This window comes from Cololabis saira, chromosome 8 (genome assembly GCF_033807715.1).
Source record: "Cololabis saira isolate AMF1-May2022 chromosome 8, fColSai1.1, whole genome shotgun sequence".
Lineage (NCBI taxonomy): Eukaryota > Metazoa > Chordata > Actinopteri > Beloniformes > Belonidae > Cololabis > Cololabis saira.
The window spans coordinates 8400917-8408416 of record NC_084594.1 but is presented as its reverse complement, the minus strand read 5'-3'; the positions used below and the strand labels follow the sequence as shown (position 1 = coordinate 8408416).

The 7500-nt window shown below is 43.1% G+C and overlaps 1 protein-coding gene across 7 annotated transcripts in view; it reads right to left on the bottom strand.

Annotated features, from left to right (window-relative positions):
• LOC133448286 (sarcolemmal membrane-associated protein-like) overlaps positions 1 to 7224 on the bottom strand; it is a 39823-nt gene extending 32599 nt beyond the window's left edge. For 2 of the 7 annotated variants that reach the window (XM_061726673.1, XM_061726672.1), the window contains exon 1: positions 7020 to 7224. The gene's annotated coding sequence lies outside the window, so the exon portion shown is untranslated. The remainder of the gene's footprint in view (positions 1 to 7019) is intronic. The other 5 variants (XM_061726675.1, XM_061726676.1, XM_061726671.1 and 2 more) reach the window with 3 other exon arrangements.
• Positions 7225 to 7500: the final 276 nt, after the last annotated feature.

The following is a 7500-nucleotide window of genomic DNA, read 5'->3' as shown; positions in this document are numbered from 1 at the left end:
ATGCAACTAATATTTGATGAAATTGTTCATTATTTCAACAATAGATGTGATAGAATTAAAGGGAAAGGGGGCAGGGTTTTTTTTTTATGTGAAAGACACTATGCAGAGAAGAGATATTAACAAACCTACAATCAACCTGGAATGTATACTGTATGTGTAAAAATAATAGCTGATGTCCTTAAATAAACAGTATGCAAGGAGTGAAGTTATACTTATGGGAGATTTTAATTTAAACTGGCTTGATAAAGCACGTAGGAAAAAGCTTAAGAACATTATCAAAATGTTTCAGATGACACAAATGATAAGTAAACGCACAACAATAACAAAAACTTCTCAAACATTACGAGACCTCATCTTTAAAAATAAACCAGACAGGATCACTGAAACTTACAACCTGATCACATATTATTACACTGGCTGCTAGAAAGCTGACCAAATCACGTTATCGGAATCAAGATACAACAAAAAAATATTCCCAATATATCTTTCATCCCAAAGCAAGACTTGGCTTGACTCATTGAAAAAGAAATAAAGGAAACAAGAGGGACTGACATTTCTGATAGCAACGATCTAATGACGGCTTTTAGGGCCATTGTGTTGAATATACAAAAACAAGGTCTAAGAAACAAAACACACGCCTTGGTTTGATAGCCATCTATGGGACATAATTAAAAAGAGAGATACTGCTCTTATAAAGTTTTTAAAGTCAAGATTAAGCACTGATCATCTCATTTTTAAAAGTTTAAGAACCTGGGTTACATACCGGTAGTAACTTAGAAAGGCTAGGGCAACTTTTTTCTGAATCTTATCAGGGATGCCAAAGGGAATAGTAAAAACCGATGGAATAGCATCGATAAATTACTTTGAAAGGAAAAACACACGAAAGCATTCAGCTCAAGGTACATGGCTCCATCCTAAATGATAGCCATGCTATTGCTTTTCATTTTAATGATTATTTTTTAAATTCTGTGCAGCAACATAGTCAGACGTTTCTGGAAAGAGACCCGCCGCAACAATTTCCTTGTGAAGGGCCTGTAATTGAGGCTAAAGTGAATACAATTTTATCACATTTGTCAAAACAGCAAAGCCAAGGACATACACTATCTGGAAACTGCATTTTTAAAGCTACATAAAGAGTCATTTCATCGCTTATTACAATAATAAACAAATCTATAAACGAAGACATCTTTCCCAGGACTTTTAAAACAGCTATAGTAACTCCAGACAGTCCATAAATTTGGCAGTAACTACCGCCCCATTAGTACACTCCCAGCAGCCTTAAAGGTCTTGGAAAAGAGTAGCAGAACAACTCATTGCCCACCTTGAATCAAAGGCACTTTTACACCCTCTGCATCCTGGATTCAAGAAAAAACACTCCACTGACATGGCCTGCTGCTACTTCCTTGAGGAAACTAAAACTAACTTAGACCAAGGAGGAGTGGTTGGTCTTTCTAGACCTGCGTAGGGCCTTTGATACGCTCAATCATAACAAACTGTTGCAAAAACTTGGCAATTATAATAATTCATCACACACTCTAAACTGGATCAAATCGCACCTAAATGACCGCCACCAGTGTGCGCGGGTAAACAATACGCTCTATCCACTTAAAGCCTGCACACTGGTACCGCTTTTCCAACAAACCGGTTCCAGGGCTGGTTCTGGTTCAAAACTCATTCAACTTGCGAACTAGCTGAGACCCGGTTTGTTTTTCCACAGCTCGGGTGTTAAGAGGAGCCACGTCATTACGTCACTGCAAACGTCAGTGACTACGTTTACATGCAGTCAAAATTCGGGTTATTGCTCATATTCCGGTAACTGAAACATTCAGAATATTCCGTTTACATGGTAATTAATCATTTGGGATATCTGGATCAAACCAGCGACGCACGGAGAACATCATGACGCAATTCCCGTCATTTCCGCTTCTTCTTCCTGTATCCAAATTCAAAACAAATGCTGCTTCACGCAACTTTTCGCTCACCTTCTTGTAAATCTCGCTATCCCCGTACTTCCTATCGTCTACAAATGCAGAAATGTTCATACCCTTCATTACATTTATGAAGTGATTAGTCTCCTCCTCACTCCAAAAGTGTGGTGTGGTCTTGCGTTTCGCCGTGTTTATAAGAACTTCCTGGACTCAAAAGACCAAGTTTCCTTGCAAAAAAGAGCATGCGCACAAAACAAATTCATGTTCCGTTTGATGGGGATATTCCGTTAGGCGTTTACATGACCGAATATTCAGGTTTTAAAAGGAGTAACCCAGGGGTCATATTCGGGTTTTTAAAAATGAGCAAATTCATTTTATTCAAAGGGGTTATTGGTGTTAACATGGCCGTGCAAATTCGGGTTATTGCCAATATTCGGGTTTTAAAAGGGTTATTGAGTGCATGGAAACGCAGTCAATTACGTTGCTGCGTTTACGTGAAAGTTGAAGCAACAACCAGGTATCTGCTCTAACAGGACTTGGTCCACGTAGCTCCTCCGTACACACATCTCTAAAAGACAGGTTGTCTCCTCCTCAGACCCATGATGCTTTGCTGCATCCAGATAAATGTGTCGCTTATTTGAAAATGTCGCCGTCTCTCGGTCTTGCTATTGTCATTGCTCTTAAGTTGGTGTTACCTTGGAACAGGTTTTTCTGGCCCGGAGCCAGTTCTTTGTCAGTGGAAACAGAGAACCCGGTTTCAAATTCAGCACTGGTCCAGAACCAGCCCTGGAACCGGCTTGGTGGAAAAGGGCTTTGTTTGTACCGTTGTACTTTTTAGCATCTATATAAATGACCTGCCTTTCATGTGTGATGATGTCGGCATAATAATGTATGCAGACGACACTGTCATATACACTCAATGTGGATAAATCCAAGTACTTGGGCGTAATCCTTGACCGAACTCTTAGCTTTAAATACCATGTCAAAAAACTCAAAACACACTCAAGTTTAACCAAGCTAACTTCAAATACATAAGGAATTCACTCACAGTTAAAGCTTTCAGTGTGTATCTGAATGCTATGATTATACCGCATTTTTTATATTGTATTACAAGCTGGTCTAAGTCAAACAAAACAGTTGTAAAACCACTTGAATCAATATAAGGTGCCCTCCAAATCCATGATAAAAAGCCTTGTTGAATCTGCTTCCATGTACAGGTAGAAAATAGCTATCTGCTATAACACTATGTAATATGCACAATGCATATTCTCTTGTTGTACAAGTTTAATGTTTTATTGTGCACTGTCCCTGTATTAAAATAAATTAATTACAAACTACCCTTGTCTATTACATTAACAGTACAAATATGAGTTGTATGCATTAATGTTAAAAAATAAATAAATACTGAAGGACAGCAAAGGTGGGCACTGATGAGCACATTTTCTACTTTTATGACCGAACCAACAGATTGTGTTGTTAAATATTGTGTTTAGTTCACAGAGAAAGCCATCGCTGGTAGATGGAGTATGTTTGAAATTAACCTCAACCCTCACTCATCTTCTCCCGCTTATCCGTTACCGGGTCGCGGGGGCAGCAGCCTCAGCAGGGATGCCCAGACTTCCCTCAACCCAGACACTTCCTCCAGCTCTTCCGGGGGGAGTCCGAGGCGTTCCCAGGCCAGCCGAGAGACATAGTCTCTCCAGCGTGTCCTGGGTCTTCCCCGGGGTCTCCTCCCGGAGGGACATGCCTGGAACACCTCCCTGGGGAGGAGGGACATGCCTGGAACACCTCCCTAGGGAGGCGTCCAGGAGGATCCGGTACAGATGTCCAAGTCACCTCAGCTGACTCCTCTCAATATGAAGGAACAGCAGCTCTACTCCGAGCTCCTCCCGGGTGACCGAACTCCTCACCCTATCTCTAAGGGAGCGTCCAGCCGCCCTGCGGAGGAAACTCATTTCGGCATCTTGTATCCGTGATCTTGTCCTTTCGGTCACTACCCAAAGTTCATGACCATAGGTGAGGGTAGGTGCGTAGATTGACCGGTAAATCGAGAGCTTTGCCTTTCGACTCAGCTCCCTCTTCACCACGACGGTCCAGTACATCGACCGCATAACTGCGGACGCTGCACCGATCCGTCTGTCAATCTCACGCTCCATCGTTCCCTCACTCGTGAACAAGACCCTGAGATACTTGAACTCCTCCACCTGAGGCAGGACTTCTCCACCCACCCGGAGAAGGCATGCCACCCTTTTCCGATGGAGAACCATGGCCTCGGTTTTGGAGGTGCTGATTCTCATCCCTGCCGCGTCGCACTCGGCCTCAAACTGCCCCAGCACACTGGAGGTCCCGGTCCGATGAAGCCAACAGGACAACGTCATCCGCAAAAAGCAAAGATGAAATCCTGAGGTTCCCAAACCGGATCCCCTCCGGCCCCTGGCTACGCCTAGAAATCCTGTCCATAAAAATTATGAACAGGACCGGTGACAAAGGGCAGCCCTGCCGGAGTCCAACATGCACCGGGAACAAGTCTGATCTACTGCCGGCAATGCGGACCAGACTCCTGCTCCGATCATACAGAGACCGGACAGCCCTTAATAGAGGGCCCTGGACTCCATACTCACTCAGCACCCCCCACAGAACGGCACGAGGGACACGGTCGAATGCCTTCTCCAGATCCACAAAACACATGTAGACTGGTTGGGCAAATCCCCATGAACCCTCAAGCACCCTGCGGAGGGTATAGAGCTGGTCCAGTGTTCCACGACCGGGATGAAGACATTGTTCCTCCTGAATCCGAGGTTCAACTATCGGCCGTATTCTCCTCTCCAGTACCTTGGCGTAAACTTTCCCGGGGAGGCTGAGAAGTGTGATCCCTTGTGTGAGAGTGTGTGTGAGGTGTAAGAACCTCAACCCATTCTCCATTTTTTAAAAGTAGGAAACCCAGAAAAATCCAATTAAATATTTAAAAAAACACAGGACAAAGTAGCCCATTTACTTGAAATGTTGCCATGAATACTGCAACTGAATTGAGAAAAATCACCATTATCACTTTGTTAATTGTCAAGCCAGTAATACTTTATACATTGGAGTAGTTTAGTTTTAAGCTTTGTGCCAATGTGCAGAGCTTAGAGGAAAGGATAAAAACTCTGCAAAAAGAATGACCAAATCATTAAAAAAGGGTTTTTGCACTGTAAGCACCAACAGTGCAGTTTCTTTGCACAGATCCGGATAAACAACATCCGTTACAGCAAACAACAGACTTCATTTTCAATCTTGAGTTTATTGTGCTGAGTCAAGTGCTGACCGGCTCAGCTACAGAGCTGTGTAAAAACGTAGCTGACTGTTGATCACCTGACATCCAGTCACAACTCAAACTGTCCTCTAGGAAACACTAACCCTCTTAAAAAACACCAGTGTGTAAACTTCAATGACTCAAACGGAGCAAAAACTCAAGTTACACGTAGTTTCTGGTGCAAAGACATCAATAGGAAAATGGTAAATTCTCATTATCCATGCTGAAATACAAGGAGCCAACGAAACACATGACAAATGTTTTGGCAATGATAGAGCAGGATGGCCAGCAGACTCGAGAAGTCGAGTCCCTCTCACTGGGATCCTGTGTCCTTACACTAATAATTGATGATGTGGACCACTCGTATCAATACCCTGCATCACGGGGCTGGGCGCTGAATCAACTTAATCCTAATCTGCATAATCGTGGTTCAGCACCACGTCCACCAACTTGTGTCACGCCTCCTCCCTCAACAAATGTTGCAGCGTGTGCAAACGGTCCTTGTTGCCTGGAAGTGGTCTGTCTTCGTTACGTCTGACGCCGTCTCTATTGCCATCGGCTGCAAAGCTCATCAGTGGCAGTTAAAGGTAGCGGCACGAGTGATTTATTTCAGCATCTTGAACAGAAACACACAGCTGAGAAACTGCCATCTGATACATCTGTGTCACTCCGTCACAACTAACTGTAGCAGCACAACAAACTTTTTCCAGCATCTTAAATATGTCCAAGAAGTGTGTGACACTTACTCCGAGCTGCACAAGACAGGCAGACTCTTAAAACAGACTGGGAACATCATCTTCTTGCAGTATCAGATATGACAACGACAGTACAGAGGCGTTTCATATCCCTGAAAAGTATGGTCTCCAATTACAGTCCAAAATGTGCATGTAATGAACACCAGATAGATACAGCTACTGTATTATTAATTTTAGAAACACATTTTTAAAGATAACTCTTATTTCAATTTGAAATATTTAAGTCATTAAAATCAAAACAAAGCAGCATGGATCTGCAAAGCAGAGGGGCTGCACACAAAACGCAGGGAAAAATTGACTGGACGTCAAAGCATCACAGCAGGTGTTCATATTTTCAATCATGAAATACTGAGTTAACACAAAAAAACCACACACCCTTTGTAAAGACTGCAAAATCCACAGTGCAGCGTGACCTAAATTCACATTTATTCAGCCGTAACTCACCCAAATATGAACCCTGCCTACACCAACAAGAGAAGTGCAGCCAGCCCACAGAAACCAGTCATCCTCAACAGATCAAATGGTGTTTTGCACACAGAACCACCCAAGACTGAAGACAGAAAACACTGGCAGTAATTCCATCTGGGCCGTGTTCAGGTATTTATGCCACTAAAAAAAAAGGTTTACAAACTCATAATCCACCTCCACCAAAGTGGATACGTAAAGCCAAAGCTGAGAACATTTTACTTTGCCCTGCACATGGCATTTACTCCAATAATTATGTTGAGGGAATATCATGCAAGATTGTAAGATTTGAGTAAACTGAAACCACGACAGGTGGATCCATCAGTCAGCTGACAGCAAGGCAGCTGTAAACCATTTTGAAAATCAAAGTTTGGTTCAAAGTAAGTTCATTACCAAAGCTGAGGTGTTTTCAAAAATATGCCTTCTCTGACTTCATGAAGACGCCTGAGAGAGGAGGACTTCACTCCTTTTTTTTAACATTTCCAACAAATCGTCTGAATTAATAACCTCTGGGTTCATCACAGAGGAAGTGCACCACTTAGTTACCGTGGAACAGAAGTTTCTATAATTTTACGTTACCTTTCAGGTCTTCTTCCTGTGTGTCAGTGAGTGCAGTGTCACAGGGCAAAGTTCATCACCCCCGCCTCTACTTCAGCACGTTATATCTGCTCGTGGGAGAAAACGAGACCTTTCCCCCTTTCACTTGATTTTCCTTCCTGGATCCAGACCAAGCAGCTGATTCCTCCGCAGTCCTCACCATAACACAAACTGTCTTTCTCTTTATAATTTACTCCTCCCCTTCTGTGTGAAACAGCTTATTGTCTTCACTTAACTCTCCCAGGCTACAGTAGCTCCTCCCCCCTAATGAAGCCAACCGGGAGGAAATAAACTACCCCCTGGTGCGGCGAGTCTTCCCTGATTTTATAGTTTGTGGGAGGTTACAAGTGTTCACACCTGCACTGCATGAGGCGGCATGCAATTATGTTTAATACGTGTGTGAAAGCTCCGCCCACCTGGAAATTAAACATCCTTGTTACCTACAACCATCGGAGTGTTTTTA